Below are 16,615 nucleotides of genomic sequence, written 5' to 3' on the forward strand. Positions count from 1 at the left end.
GTTGATCCTTAATTTTCTCAATCTGTTTACTCAATTCTTCATCATTTATCAAAGCTATTTCAAGTTCTCCATTGGCGGATTTTATCTTTATAGGGGCTTCAAGTTGAATTTTTCCATAGTATTATATTTTTCTATTAAAAACTTCTTTTAAAAGATTTTGTTTATTAAAATTTTCATTTGATTTGAGATTTAGTTCTGTTTTTAGAACGGCCTGTTTTTCATTATCTAATAAAGCAGATAATCTATAATAATCAGATTCTTCCGTTAATTCTAAGCTTTCTAAATAATTCATAACTAAGAAATTAGGATAAAGGCGTACCTTTCTGGAGAAAAACTTCCTTTATTTAGTATATTTTACATAAGATGTTTTTATCTCCAGAGGGGAGATTGTAGATACTAGCTCCAGATGGGAGTTTAGAATTATTTTTCCCTAAGGGGATTCTTCTTCGGACTATAGAATCGCCTCGGCAGCTTCCTCCTTGCTCTCCTAGCATATGAGTACTCTTAGCCTCCTGCTTTCCATTGTCTGATGCCTTCTACAATTGTCTAAGCAACCTATTTATAATGGTTGGGTCTGATGGACAATTCCCATCCTTACCCTTCTTATGACGTCATTGCTTACGTCATTGTTTATTATCTTGCACCAGCTACATTGTTGGTGCTCTATGACCTAAGCACTTACGTCATTATGCAATAATGTCGAGAGATGCTTCAGATGCGCTGTCCTCTTCTTTTATGTGGGTGGATGAGCTGTCCTCTTCTTTTATCATGTGGGTGGATCCCATTTCATTATTGCTTTCTTCAGATATTTCTGAGACACACAGCTGGCACTTGTGGTCTTCTCTGTTTTTTATCAAATAGCAGAGATTCCTTTTTATCCCTTCTTCTAAGAGTCCTTTTACTGGACACAAGCACAATATTTCTGCTTTTATAATTGATTCTTGTGTGAGATTCTCTTGTTATCTTTTGAGTTCTTTCGAAGATCCTTGCTAGTGTGCTAGCTAGTCTACCTTCATGACTGTAGATTGTTAAATCTTGAACTTGATCAATTGGTTGAAAATTTCCTGGGAAGACGGACATGAATATTACTTGATGTGCTGGAACCAAGCATTCTTCTTCTTTATTAAAAATAGGTTGACTATTCGTAAATTTTAGGGATATATCCCTTGGATGTACATTGTCAATCATATTTTTAAATCTCTTTACTGCATCAACGAATCCTGCAGGAAACTCACTAATAATTTTTAGATCATTAAAAATTAAAATTGTATCAATTAATCCATACTGGAAAAATTGATATGTGTCCGATGGGGAAGCATCTGGAAATATAACCAGCTTTGTTAGCTGTTATTTGGCAATAGAATAATATCCCAAAATTGCCCTTTTTTCTTCAGTCCAATTTAGGACTATGTTGAGGGTTTCTCTGAGATTTGATCTACAGACCCTTTTCTTTTCCCTGATTTCAGCTCTTGTAGGAATATTTCTCATTATTCCTGTTCTCTGGGCTTGAATTGGAGCTTTATCTGCTCTTTTTGGAGTTTGTTCTGGATGAAGAGTTTCATATTCCCTGAAGGATTCCTTTGCCTCTTCTAGTGTTGAAAATCCTCCTTTATGAATTATCCTTGACTGGTGTGTGAATGGTGCTGCTTTTTTCCAGGCATCATATATTCCTTTCATGGGGCCATTATAAATTACATAATATTTTTTATCTTGGGTGGATTTTTTAATGATTTCAGCAATTGTTTTATTTTCTGAAATTTTTTCTTCACCTGATTTGTCCACCATGCTTAGCTGGCTGAACTCTGATGGTTTTGCTTGTTGTGTTGATTTCATTGCTTCAATGGCCTTCTTGAGAGATTGGATCTGTGTCCTTAGTTGCTGGCAATGCTTGCATTTTTCGAGTTCTTGCTCATATTTTTGAATTTCTTGATCTAATGCGTTGTAGACGAACTCCATTCTCTTGTTAATGTATCTGCAATAACATTTTTGTCACCCTTAATATATTCAAATTTTATTGGATATTGTAACAAAAATAATTGCCATCTTACCAATCGTCCATGATTATAATCAACTTTTAAATTATATCGTATGAAACCTGTTAGGTAACTTGAATCTGTCTTTAATGTAAACTCTCTGGGTAGTAAATCAATTTTCCATTTCTTAAGAGATTTAATTGCTGCTAGAGTTTTCTTTTCATGAGTGGTATATCTCTGTTCTGTTGGAGTAAAAGTCCCTGAAATATACCTGCAAAGTAATTTCTTTGGGGAATATTTAGAATCTAGTGATTCTTTTTCTTGTTCCCAACTTTTTATAGCTTTCTTAGCTTTTAGACATCCTGACCAAGTTATGTCTGAAGCATCTGTTTCTACTATTAAGTAGTCATTTTCTTCTGGAATATAAAGTTCTGGAAGTTTTTCACATAATTCTTTAATCCTTTGAATTTGCATACTGTCTTTTTCATCCCATTTCCATTCTTTTTAGTACTTATTTTTGGAAATAAGCTTTTAGGTATTCTGTTATATTCTTTAAAAATCCTTGATCAGAAATATAATTTATACACCCTAAAAATCTTTGTAATTGTTTTCTATCTTTATTTTATTAGGAAATAAATTTACCTTTTCTAGGACATTGGCTGAAGTTTTAGCTTTCCTTGAGTGGATAGAATTAATCCAAGAAACTCTATTTCTTGTTTTGCTATTCTTGCTTTCTTTTTGCTAAGAACTAATCCTTTTTCTTTACATCTTTCTAAAATAATTAATAATTTTTGAAGATGATCTTCTTTATCCTGTTTTGTAAAAATTAGTATATCATCAATGTATACTAAAACAAATTCATTTAACTCTTTTAGATTTTCTTCCATAAATCTTTGATAAATACCTGGGGCTTGTTTTAATCCGAATGGTAATACATTTCATTCATAGAGCAACACACTTGTTGATTCTTTTGTTGGGCAAGTAAAAGCAGTTAATTTCTTTGTTTCTTCGTCTAAACGAAGTTGTCAATATCCTGATTTTGCATCAAGAGATGAAAACCACGTTGCTCCTTTGATTTTTTCTAAAATAGAATCTTTTCTTGGAAGTTTATGAGCATCACCAATAGTTGCTTCATTCATTTTCTTATAGTTAATAACCATCCTTCGTTTTCCCCTTTTAATTTCATTATTGTTTTCGACGTAAAAGGCTGGAGCCGCATAAGGACTTTTACTTAATCTTATAATTTCTTTTTCCAAAAGATCTTTACATTCTAATGAAAACTCTTCTCTATCTCTTGCGGAATAAGGAATTTTATTTGGAACATTTATTTCTTTTGTAGGATCTTTTAATTTAATGCTTACTAATTCGTTATTTGTATTTTTAATATCTAAAGGATTTTCAGCACAAATTTTATCCAAAAGTTCTTCTATCTTTATTTCAAGATTATTTTTTGGAATATTTATCTGAAAATATAAATTTAAATAACATGTCTCTAATATAGAAAATATTTTAAATTTTAAGATCTTTTCTATAGTAGTAATTGGTATTTTTATACGTTTTGATTTTTGATTTATTGAAGAATCGTGTGGAGCTTTTAAAACTATATAGGTTAATTCTTGAATGAATGGATGATATAGCTTTAAAAAGTTATTTCCTATGATAAAATCCATTCCAGAATCTAACATATATATAGATGGAACAATGAATCTATAATTTTGAATAAAAATTTCAACCATCTCTACTTTTTGGTCAATTTTATGTATTGATTTGTCAGCTATTCTAACTCTTAACGGTTTCTTTAATTTTTTCCAATCAAGTTTTATATTTGAACTAGCAAAGCATTGTGTTGCCCCAGAATCTATGAAAGCATTTATAAACTTTTCTGTTATTTTTATAGTAATAAATGTAGCATTATTACTCAGTCTCTGAGTCTGTTTCCGAGACATATTCAAAAATATAGTCTAAGTTATCATCAGATTCTTCTAATGGTTCCATTAAACAAGACTTAGCAATTTCTATTTGTTTAGTAAGATCCTTTTTATCCTTCTTTTTCGGGCATTCATTTGCGTAGTGTCCTTCTTCTTGGCAATACCAACATTTACAATTTTCTTTTTTATTCGGGCAATAGTTATTTCTTTGTTTTTTGTTTTTATTGTTATTTTCTTTTCTAAAATATCTCTTTTTTCTCCAGTTTGAATAGTATTTTCTTTTTCTAAATTGATATTTTCTTTTTCTTTGAAAATTTTTATTAAGACCATATTTTTGAGGTATCTCCTCGTTATCCTGACAGCAAATTCTGATTATATTTGCAAATCTTTTTTGAGTTGCTTCTTGCATACAACGTTCTTTTATTTCCTCTCTTATTGCAGAGGTTGCTCCACCAAAATTATTTTCAATTGTCCCTCTATTTATGTCTCTTATAAATCTTCCCATTATAAATTCATTAGCCGGATATGGAAGTTTTGTTATATACATACTAAGATAATAATTTTTATCTTCTTCTTTTAATTTGTAATAATGTATTCTATATTCACATATATAGGACTCTACATTACATAGATCATATATCTGAATATTAGCTAGATGGTTTTTTGCTTCTTGATATTCTTTATTATAGACTTTTTGCCTATGATCTATAATATTTTTTCCAAAAAATTCTTTATATAGAATCATCATTATATATAGGGATAAGTACTTTTTTCGTCCCCAAGGTCTGGGGTCAAAATCAAAATCGTCCCTGATCTTTTTTTGTTATTAAAATCATCCTCAACGTTACAAAATGTTATAAAATCGTCCTTTTCTACTTTTATTTTTTTGTTTTTACCAAATTACCCTTTATTATTAAAAATTTATAAAATAAATAATTATAAAATAAATAATAAAAAGAAGAAAAGGGGGTGGGGGGAGTCCGCGAGAAAAGGGGAGGGGGAGGAGGGGGAAAAAAAATCGGAGGGGAAGGGGGGCCGCGCTCCACGCCGTCCGGTCGCACCGCCGTCGCGCCGTGCTCATCCCGCCGCGCCCCACCGCGCCTCGCCGCCAGATCCGCGCCTCACGCCGTCACCCATGGAGCCACGAGCTGCGCCGGTCACCGCTGCTTCGCCGCCGCACCGCACCACATCAACCACCACTTCTTCTTCTTCTTTCTTCTTCTTGTTATGTGAAATCTGTGAATTTTCTGTGAAATCTGTGAAATTTTTGTTAAAATCTGTGAATTTTCTGTTGATGATGATGATGACCGTGAAGAGTGGGTGAGGGGTTGGGGGTGAAGGAGTGGGTGAGGTGAGGGTGGGGGTGAGGTGTTGAGGGGTGGGGTGGGGGAGGAGGCAGTGAGGGGTGGCGGGTGAGGTGAGGGTGGGGGTGAGGTGTTGAGGGTGGGAGGGGAGGCAGTGAGGGGTGGCGGGTGAGGTGAGGTTAGGGGTGAGGGTTGGGGGTGAGGGTTGAGGGGTGGGGGTGGTGGGGGTGGGGGTGGGGGTGGTGGTGAAGGTGGTGGTGGTGTCTGTGGTGGTGGTGGTGAAGGTGAAGAGGAGAATGATGATGAGGGGGGGGCAGGGTGGGGATGGCGGAAGGGGGGAGGGGGGGGGGGAGGAGGAGGGGGGGGAAACCGGGTGTGGGATGGGGTGGGGGCAGGGGTGGGGAGGCGGGGGGGGGGGGGGGGAGGAGGCGGGGAGGGGAGACCGGCGGTGGGGGTGGAGGTGGGGGTGGGGTGAGGGGTGGGAGGGGGGTTAGGGAAGGGAGGGTGGTGGTGGTGGTGGTAGGAGAATGATGATGATAAGGGTATTTTAGTCCAAAAATTCGGGAAAGGATGATTTTAAAGCGTTTTTAAACGTTGAGGATGATTTTAATAAAAAAAAAAGATCGGGGATGATTTTGATTTCGACCCCAGACCTTGGGGACGAAAAAAGTACTTATCCCTTATATATAATATTTTATCATAAGCTGTTGTTTTTGTTGCTAATTCTTCTATTATTTGGTTCTCTATTGATGTCATATAATCTCTTATAGTTCCTTTAGTATGAAACCCTATGTAATTCCAAATATCTCTTCCAGACAATTCACTAAGTTTTGGATTAGTAAAGGCTTCTAATAAAAAGGAATTCAACCAATTTTCGAAAATTTCCTTTTCATTCTTTTTACAGTCTAAGTCAAGCATTCTTTCTCCTTCCATTTCCTGGATTTTAGGAACGTATTTTGATGGTATTTTTGTATATTTTGAATCTTTATTTATAAACCCTTTTTTGAAAGCATAATTATCAAAACCTGTTTCCCATTTAAATTGAGATTGATTATCCTTAGATGTTCCAGCTTCATTTTTACTTGTATTGGAATTGCTGGTTCTTCGTCACTTGAATAATCTAGAATGTGTTCTTCATTTTCTATATTTTCAGAATTAACTAACTTCTTCTATTTGAAAACCATGTTCCATAATATTATTTTCTTGAGCCATTTTTAATTGTTTAAAAAGCATTGTAACTTCTTCTAATTTTTCTTCAATATTCATAATTTCAATGGTGGTTTTACTTTTAGATATGTTATGTTGATTATATTTTGAAATTTTTCTTCTTTGGGATTCTCTTTTTCCTTATCCCTTTGAAATTTTATGGATACTAATATTTCTTCAAGCATATCTACTATAGAATTTAATTGTGGGTTGAAGGTATGATAAAGATGTGGGGAATCATTTACATGGTAACATTTTTTAGAAATTCCGTGTGAAAAATAAGTTTTTTCAGGTTTTTGAAGTCCTTCAATAAAACTTATAGTAAAATAAAGATTTTGAGAAAAATCATTTTGTATTGATTTTAAGAATTCGGTGTCATTACAATTAACATTAGTTAAAATCATTAATTTTTGATCTATTAATTTTGATAACTTAATTATTTCTTCTCTTAAATATTCTAATTTACTTTTTTCCATTAGGTGACGCTTTTCTTTGTGAAGAGTTACAGTTTTGAGTGAAAAGTGTAGCTTTAGGATTTGTGGTTTAGATTTTGCCACATCATTATATCTTTAAATCTGTACAGATTTAGATCTGTACCATATAATTTTCTTATTTTCAAACATAAATTTAAGCATAGTAATTATTAGTCTTTGTTTGCTACATTACTTGACCCAACTCATTTATTCAAGCGAAGTATAATTCCACTTCAATTTTATACAATAAATACGACAAAAAAATAATTAAAAAAAACATATGATAGAAACATAATCTAAGAAAATACGCATTCTATAAACAATGATATCTCATCTCATGCTAGGTACCACGTGTCTTTATCCAATTATGATTTATGAAACTTACTTGCAAAGTTTGCTCATGATATAAGAAACAATTATATTACGGAAAAAATTAAGTTGAGGAACCATCCGAACTTGAAACACAAGAAGACATCAATCCATCGTAACAGTAAAAATATATCTATCACAACTCAATTTTTCTTTGCTCGTATTGTATAATTTATTTCTGTAAATGACAATCAAAAGAGTTGTTTGTAATATTTTAATGTTAATATCCAAATTAATGAACGTGAACATGTTATAAATGACTTCTAATATTGTGACACAACTTTCTGTAACATGAGAAATATAAAAGTATATATGTATTGGTGAAAACTCAGGTGCAGTCGACTTCATGTGAAGTTGATAGTTGAAAGTCGTTAGATGAAAATTTAGTCAAATCAATCAAATTATCTAACCGTTCTCAGTGATCAACTTCACGTGAAGTCGATTGCATCTGAGTTTCTACCATATGTATTTGTATATAAAGTTATAAACAGAATCATACTACTTGGTATATTGGCGCCCCTTGAGCAGATCTTATCACCTTAACACGAAATGAAGCCTACAAAATTTGAAGCATCGACAATGTAACCAAAATCAAGTGTGTATGAGCATTTCATTAAGAGAAAGTATAGGGAGCTAATGGAAATTTTGTACAATGTGTACAACGAAGGTTTAGAAAGTATTAGACATATAACCATTAGTGTTATATTTTCTTATTAGGTTAAGTTTTTGGGATGAACGGTTTCATGACATGATATTAAAACTCTATATCCGAAAGGTCAACAGAGTTCGATTCTTGGTGAACCCCAAAATCAATATGACATGAGATGTTTATTATCCTAGTACCCTATCAAAAACTCTAACAGAAAATCGAATAACAATCTCTCTTCATGGAGACGGAATTCAACAAAGAATTAAAATTATTCAAAACTATTGGGAATTACCCACCTCAAAGACACAAATTATGCGAATCCGTGAAAAGAAACCATGGGAAGTCGTTGCCTTTCTTAACATAAATTATCTCATTGGCGCTGGATTTGACCACCAATTCATTACCACCGAAAATCTCTCCCCAACAATGCTCCTTTCCAAGTTCAAACGGAGAGAAGCCAAGAAGAAAAAATACATTATACACATAAACATAAAGGTATGAAATGGAAACAGAAATGCTTATAAAGTGCATTATCTTCGCTAACCGTGTGTTATATTTTTATGTCATGAAAAAATTATAAAATTATAAAACACATTTATATCTTATGAGGATTGATCACCTGATTGGCACCTGTAGTAACCATTACCTAGGACTTGTGCAAATTGTTTACATCTCACAACTACAATCGAAAGCATAGGAGTTAGTAGAAAAGGATCACCAATTCTCAGGAATTTCAACTACTAAAAAGCTTTGTAACTTAATGCGCACTTGACCCTTATTGAAAACCAAGTTTCATTCCAAAAACAAGTTTCATTCCAAAAACAAGTTCCAATCAGTTAACACATTTATATGTTATAAAAAGTAGAGTCTAGAACGTTTTTGCTTACCTTTCTTGTTAATGTTGCTTACCTTCCAAAAACAAGTTTTTGCACCTTTTCCAATGACTTCTTTCAGTTGCTGCCACTAAACCACACTCTTAAAATGTTCAACAACCCCATCATGGATCACACGTTAAACAAAAATAAGAATCAAATAAGATGTAGAAAATTAATTAAACACCAATTATTCAGAACAGTAACTAAATCTAAAATATGATTAGTAAACTTCAAATGAATAGAAATAATACATGAAAAACCAAAATTTGATAACATTTGGAAGCGAAAAATTCTGCCTAGAGAAAAACCATATAGAAATATAAAAAACTTCTTTTAAAATAGTCAAAGTTTCCATGATACAAAAAGGGTAGCCAAATAAATATGAATACAAGACTTGAGCTTTAAAGTATAGGACAAACTAACAAAATAGAAACAATTTTTCAACAGTTCATGCTATAGTAGATGTCTTTAGACACTTTTTCTTTTTGCATAGCAATGATCCCCAAATTAGATTATTTATCGCAAAAAAGATATATGTTCACCAAAATGTTGGTTACAACACAAAATTATACATCGGTAATAAAAATAAAGATATAGTATAAAAGAAGAACCCCAACTCAAATTCTCGCGTCTTTTTTCTTCTTTTTATTATGAAACCAAAAGAAATCTAACAAAATCTACATATTTGATCCGCTTAAAAAATTGATCCTTAAATAAAGCATATTTTTTAACCCATTCAAAGCTTGATAACATAGACAATCATCAATGTCTTCACCAGTAGAAAAATTTTAACTATTTAAAAATTTAGAAACCTCTAAAGTCTAACAAATATCTAATTTCTAAAAACAGATTAATATCCTGATTGAAAAACTAATAAATTAAAGTTCTCTGGAAACTTTGAATTAATCATTTAACACATATATAAAGTTCAATAAAGTTCAATCTTGCATAGTTAAAATGATTGTGTCTTCACCCATAACTATAATGTTTAACGTAGATGATGTAATGTAGCATTTATTCTTCATAGACTTGCCCTTCACGTCCCATTTGGAGTAGTGAAAGCTGAAAGCTGCATAACTGGGCACTTAATTGTTAATTTGTTTTGGCCTTAATGGCAAATTAATAACATAGAAGATGGTTATTATTGTTTCATTGAGACATTGAGCTTCACATTGACTAACTGCAAGACGTGTGAATGATTTAATAGCAGGAAAGCTATAGTGAGATAGAAGGCTTTGATGATGCTGAGGATGAACATGAAAATGATTTAGAAGCGCCAATAGAACCTGAAACTGTTGTTAAGAAGCCTCGTGAGCCTTCGTTGTCTACCAAGGAAACTGAAGAGCAACTTTCAAAGAAGGAATTGAAGAAAAAAGAGCTTGAGGAGCTTGAAGCTGTTTTAGCAGAGCTAGGATTGCAAAAAGAACCCGGAAGCCAGGCTGACTCCCATGGTAATATGATGTTTTTGATCTTGTGAAAGAAAAAAGAAAAAAGATGTTTTTGATCTTAGTTCTTAGTAAGTGGCGCGTGATGTGAAAAATGATTATAACAACTTAGTTGAACTTGGGTATATAATTTACTTGGAATTGACTGTAGAGCATTATTATTTAGTATATATACTTTTATGAATTTAATTTTGATGCACTATCATTATAAAACAGTTTTATACGTGCATTTAATGACCGTAATATCACATCATGAAAAATAACTACTATTTTCATTGATCGCATGAATTGTCATCCAAAAAAACGGGTATAATTGCACGACTGTATAAAATATTTTACACTATCAATGCATCAAAATTAAATCCATACTTTTATATTTCCATGTCAAAACTAAAAATATGGTATAACATTGAGTATTATACTGAGCAAAATTAAATTATTGTACGTGTTAAGTTGAGCAAAATTATCTTATTTAACTTAATATTTATAATATCTAAATAAAAAAATCTAATTTTATATATACAATATTTATAATTATATATTTATTATATTTAATATTATATATTTATTTAAACGATAATTAATAAATACAAATAAAAGCCAAAGGGAACAAGTCATGACTATCTTTAATCCCCAATTTTAGCACTAAATATTTTTGTATATAATTAAAAATTCATAGGATGAACTAGTACAGAGAAAGAAAAATGTAAGATAAGTGAATGATCACGTAAAAACATCAAATGAACAAATTTCATTTTGCATCTTACTAAATTTTTGAATAAGACTTTTTAATTAAGAGCTCTTGTTTAAATGCATTTTATGTAAAAAAAAGTACAAACTTTTTAAATTACGAATAAATGCTTTTTAACGATAAATAATATAACAGACATAAACAAGTTACATACATTTTAAAAAAATGCATAGTTAACAAAGATATTTTTTTTAGAATTAACTTAATTATAAAATAGTATGGAACATTACTCTCTTATGCCCTAAACGTGTACTTCCTCTCATCACTATCTCACTAAAACTCAATTTCTCTCATTTCTCTCACTATGGCTCACTAGCTCTCACACTCACGGTTGTCGTTAATCATCACCGTCTTGTACTCAATTGCGCACGTGAACCTTTCCTGCGCTTGTAATCACCGGTGGCAAAAGTAGCAAGTCCTAGGATTGATTGTCGTTGTCGCTCTTTCTCTTGTTACCGTCTCTCACTCAATCGCGCCCCCTCTTTTCGCTCATAGTCGCTAGCGACAGAAGCAACAGGTTCCGGGGTTGGTCGTCATTGTCGTCTCCTTACTTCAAGTCTTACCGTCAATTTTCCTTCACACAACCAAAAGTCGGTCCCCAATTTGGTGAGTTCCAATAAATTTTTATGTTCTTTCTTTTTCAGTTTTATTGTGTAATACATTACTACACTTTGATTTTGTTATTGAAATTATCACTGAACTAGTATTTTTGTTGCTGAAAATCATCACTGGTATGAATTTGTTACTGATTGAACCTTGAATAATTTGTTGCTTAAAATATCATGGTTCTAGAAATCGAGCCAGATTGACCGGTCGGATCGGTCCAACCACAAACCGAACGCATTTGCAGTTTGACTCAAATGGAAAAACCACAATTCTAAAAACCATACATGACCTGTTTCACCGGCCGGTTGGACGGAAGCAAAACACGGCCAGATTTCCTAGAAACAGAAAGAATCGCACATCGTGTGATTTCCTTCCCCTTCTGTTCACTCAAATTCAAAAAAGGAAACACTGATTCCCTGAAAGAAATCGAAGAAAGAAACCCTGAACCCTAGCTTCTCCAACAATGCTGCAAGGACTGCCGCCATCCGTCTGGCTCAGGCACCACAGTCATCGTTTAGTCGTCTGCTCTTCTTCCTCATTCGACAATCGCACCTTCTCAGCATCTCCTTCGACCCTCACTTCCTCAGTAAAGCAAAATCTTCTCTTCTGCCATTTTGCTCTATCCAGCCACCGCTGTGTCACCGCCGCGTCATCGCCTTCGTCGCATCTGGTCGAAGCTGTCGTCCCCATTACGCTCTTCTATGCTCGTCTCGCGTGCCCTGGAATGTACTTTTTACTATGATTATTGTTTTAATTCGTTTACGATGGTTAAATTATTATTACTGTGATTATTCTTTTACAATTATTGTTGTTATTACTAGGGTTTAAGATTCTTGATCATGTTTTTGTGAACTCTATTACGGTGTTGTTCCGTTGTTCTTATTTTTTTTACCATGAACGTCTATTCTTGATCTTGTTCCGTTGTTATTTTGCTAAATTATTGGGTTGCTATGTCAATTTGCTAATTATTGGGTTGTGCTTCAATTTGCTGGATTGAGATTGAGACTAAGATTGTTCTTGTTTCTTGTTATTGGGTTGTTGAATTTTCTATTCAGGTCTTGTTCTTGTTCTTGTTATTGGGCTGGCTATCTGCTAATGCGCCAGTCTCTTACAGGGTGGTTCATTCAATTCGGTACCGCCCCTATCTCGTGGAAAACACATAAACAACAAACGGTCTTCGCCTCTTCTGCTGAAGTTGAGTACCGCTCAATGGCCAAGACAACCAGGTAATTAATATGGATAAAGGATATACTATCCTTGCTGCACGTATTGCATCCTACTCCCATTCGCTTGCACTGCGATAGTCAAGCGGCGCTTCACACCAGTCTTCCACGAAAGTACCAAGCACATCGAAGTCGACTGTCATTTTGTCCAGGATGAAATCATACACAATCGACTATTACCTTCTTACGTTCCTACTCATTTCCAACTCGCTGATATTTTTACCAAGGCTTTCTGGACAAAACAGTTTGGGAAGCTCTTAGTCAAGTTGGGCATTCGAAATTTACACACGCTAACTTGAGGGGGTAACAACGGTCAACATAAGTTATATATAGAAATATCAATTAGAAGGTTTGGTTATTTATGTATATAGCAATTTGTCACATATATTTTTGGTAGGAATAAATTAGGATAACAAATCAAGCCGCTATATTAGGAAAAGATTAGATGTGATTTGTTGATAAGAGTGTATATATATGAATGTTTGTATCAATGGCAAAAGGGGCCAATTACCATTTCTTATTAAAAACGTTAGGGACAAAAATGATATATAGAAATAAATTTTAATTTTATCCTACAATAATATCAATTTTTTCCTATACATAGTATTCAATTATTTTTTAATCATGTAAATCACACTTAATTATATTACTTTGATTTTAAATAAATTAATTTTTTTATAATTTTACTCTTAAAAATTTTTAGTTATCATGAAATGTTTGTAGAATAACTAGTATATAAACTTGCAAAAAATAAAAAAATTATATATATATCTATATATACAATAAAATATAAATTATACCTTTTGTCTCTAATGTATCAAAATTCTTTAAAATTATAAAAAAATAAATTTATTTAAAATGAAAGTAATGTGATTAAGTGTAATTTATTTAAATGTAATTAAAAATACTTAAATACTATGTACAGTACAAAATTAATATTATTGAAAGATAAAATCAAATTAAAATTTATTTTTATGAATCATTTTTGTCCCTAACGTTTTCGTCCTATTTAAGTCTTTAACGTTTCAAAATAGTCTCAATTTTGTCCACCGTCAATTCTGTTACCGGATCCCTAACAGCAGGACAACATTGAGTCAATTTTGAAACGTTATGAACTTAAATAGGACGATTGAAACGTTAGATACAACTTTGGAACTTACCTCAAATGTTGGGGACAAAAACGATACTTTACTCTTTGGGTAAAATATATTTTTTTCGTTAATGTTTTCGAAATTTTTTAAAATTTTTCAAAATTGTTCTTAACGTTTAAAATATTTCGACTGTGGATTAGTATCAATGAAAAACTATAATTGGTATATTGACAAGGTTGAACTCAAAAGAGTAGAAAAGAGCAAAGCTATCATTTTAGATGTATCATTGGGCAGTAGCGAAAAAAAGATTAAAATTTTAGAAGTATCAAGTAATGACAACGAAGAAGTTAAAAGATAGAAACACTGTTTTTAGACTTCTTTGACACTCTTATTGTAACTTTTTTTTTACAAGGACTTTTTTGTTTTTTTTCGAGAATAATGGGGAGAGATGGGCTTTTATTACGAGAATTATCATATAGATTTAGCAGATGTTTGGATTCAGGATTGGAAAAATTTCAAAGTTTATCTCAAACAATTTTGATGAGCTCTATCAAGTTTATATGGAGAGAAGAAAATGTGTTATGGAAAAATAAGCCAATATAATTTTGTAATAAATGGGGATAGAGCACTCGTTACCCATAAAAATCTTTTACTGAATTCATGGGCAAAGATGCCATTGTTACGGACAAGATGCGGTGAATCTCGGTCTGTTGACTAGATCAAATCAAAATCAGATCCCTAATTCCTTTCTTGAATCTTTTATGTAAATAGAATTAATTATAAATCTTTTCCTTTTTAGGTTTAGCTTAATTTTAGGGATTTTATGATTAGAAATCTTTTCTTTATTTTAGGCTAGTATTTTTCCTTTCTTTCCTATTTTCTAGTTATTTCTATTTCTGTAATTCCTCTATAAAGAGGCTAATTCCCTGTACATTTTATAACACAATACATTCAAACACTTCAATTTGGTATCAGAGCAGGATCTCTGCACTGTGCCTCTGATTTATAGCTATGGCTGACAGTTCCTCAATCATTAATCCTGAACAGAAGGAGAACACCACTCCTACTCCATCAGATTTAAAATCTGAGCAACGGGTACTAGTTAGTGGTGACTCCCATTCAGTTCAGATCACCACATTTCGACTCAATGGGTCAAATTACCTTAGGTGGTCTCAATCAGTTCAGATGTATATCCGTGGAAGAGGGAAGATTGGATATCTCACTAGTGAACTCAATGGAGGAGGATATCAGCAGTAACTACATGTACTATACCACAGCCAAAGAATTGTGGGATAGTGTCAAGGAGATGTACTCTGATCTTGGGAATAAATCCCAGATTTATGAACTTACTCTAAAAGCTAGAGAAATTCAACAAGGGAGTGACAATGTCACCAAATATTTCCACACATTGAAGCGGGTGTGGCAGGATCTTGACCACTTCAATAACTACAAGTGGAATTCAGCCGCTGATGCCAAACACCACCAACAAACAGTGGAAGAAGGGAGGATATTCCAGTTTCTTGCAGGCCTCAACGTGGAGCTAGATGAAGTTCGTGGCAGAATTATTGGAAGAGCAATCCTACCCTCAATTGGAGAAGTATTTGCTGAAGTTAGAAGAGAGGAAACTCGTAGAGCTGTGATGATGGGAAAATGCAAGACTGAACAGACCTCTTTGGAGTCTAATGCACTTTTAGTGGCACCTGCTGCACTTAAAAGTTCATCAAATCAGAAACACCCCTCCAATCTTTGGTGTGACCACTGCAATAAACCTCGTCACACCCGAGAAACCTGCTGGAAGATTCATGGAAAACAAGCACATCTTAAAGGCAGCAAACCTGGTCCCAAAATACGCTCTACCCCAACTGCTCATGAGGCTGAAAAATCATCATTGAGTAAGGAACAGGTTGAGCAGCTCATAAGGCTGTTAAACTCCAGTTCTGTGTCTAGTACTCCTAGTGGTTCTTTGGCTCAAACAGGTAATTTTAGTATTCCTATGTCCCTTAACTGCACCTCAAACTTGAATGCACCATGGATTGTCGATTCAGGTGCATCTGACCATATTTAAAACTTATTCTCCTTGCTTTGAAAATGAAAAAATTAGAGTTGCTGATGGTAGTTTTTCATCTATTGCTGGAAAAGGTACAATTAAACTGTCCAAAAATATTGACCTAAGAAATGTCCTACATGTACCAAAGCTTTCTTGTAATCTTCTCTCTATTAGTAAGATCTGCAAGGATTCCAATTGTGCTGTGACATTCTTTGACACTCATGGTATTTTTCAAGACCGGACTTCGGGGAAGATGATTGGCAGTGCTAAGATGATGGATGGGCTTTATCACTTTGAGGATATTTCGGAGGATAAAATAGCTCAAGGATTTAGTGGTATAAGTTCTATGCCTATAAAGGACTAAATAATTCTCTGGCACAATAGACTAGGACACCCTAGTTTTTCATATCTCAAACATTTGTTTCCAAGTTTGTTTAAAAATATTGATTCTTCCTTACTTAAATGTGAAAGTTGTATTCGTTCAAAAAGCCATAGAGCTCCTTATTACTCTCAACCTTATCATGCATCTAAACCTTTCCACTTGATTCATAGTGATGTATGGGGTCCATCAAAAATAACAACTCAATTTGGAAAAAAATGGTTTGTAACTTTTATCGATGACCACACACGACTATGTTGGATCTATCTCATGCATGAAAAATCTGAGGTTTCTAA

This window comes from Arachis stenosperma, chromosome 1, assembly GCF_014773155.1.
Source record: "Arachis stenosperma cultivar V10309 chromosome 1, arast.V10309.gnm1.PFL2, whole genome shotgun sequence".
NCBI classification, from domain to species: domain Eukaryota; kingdom Viridiplantae; phylum Streptophyta; class Magnoliopsida; order Fabales; family Fabaceae; genus Arachis; species Arachis stenosperma.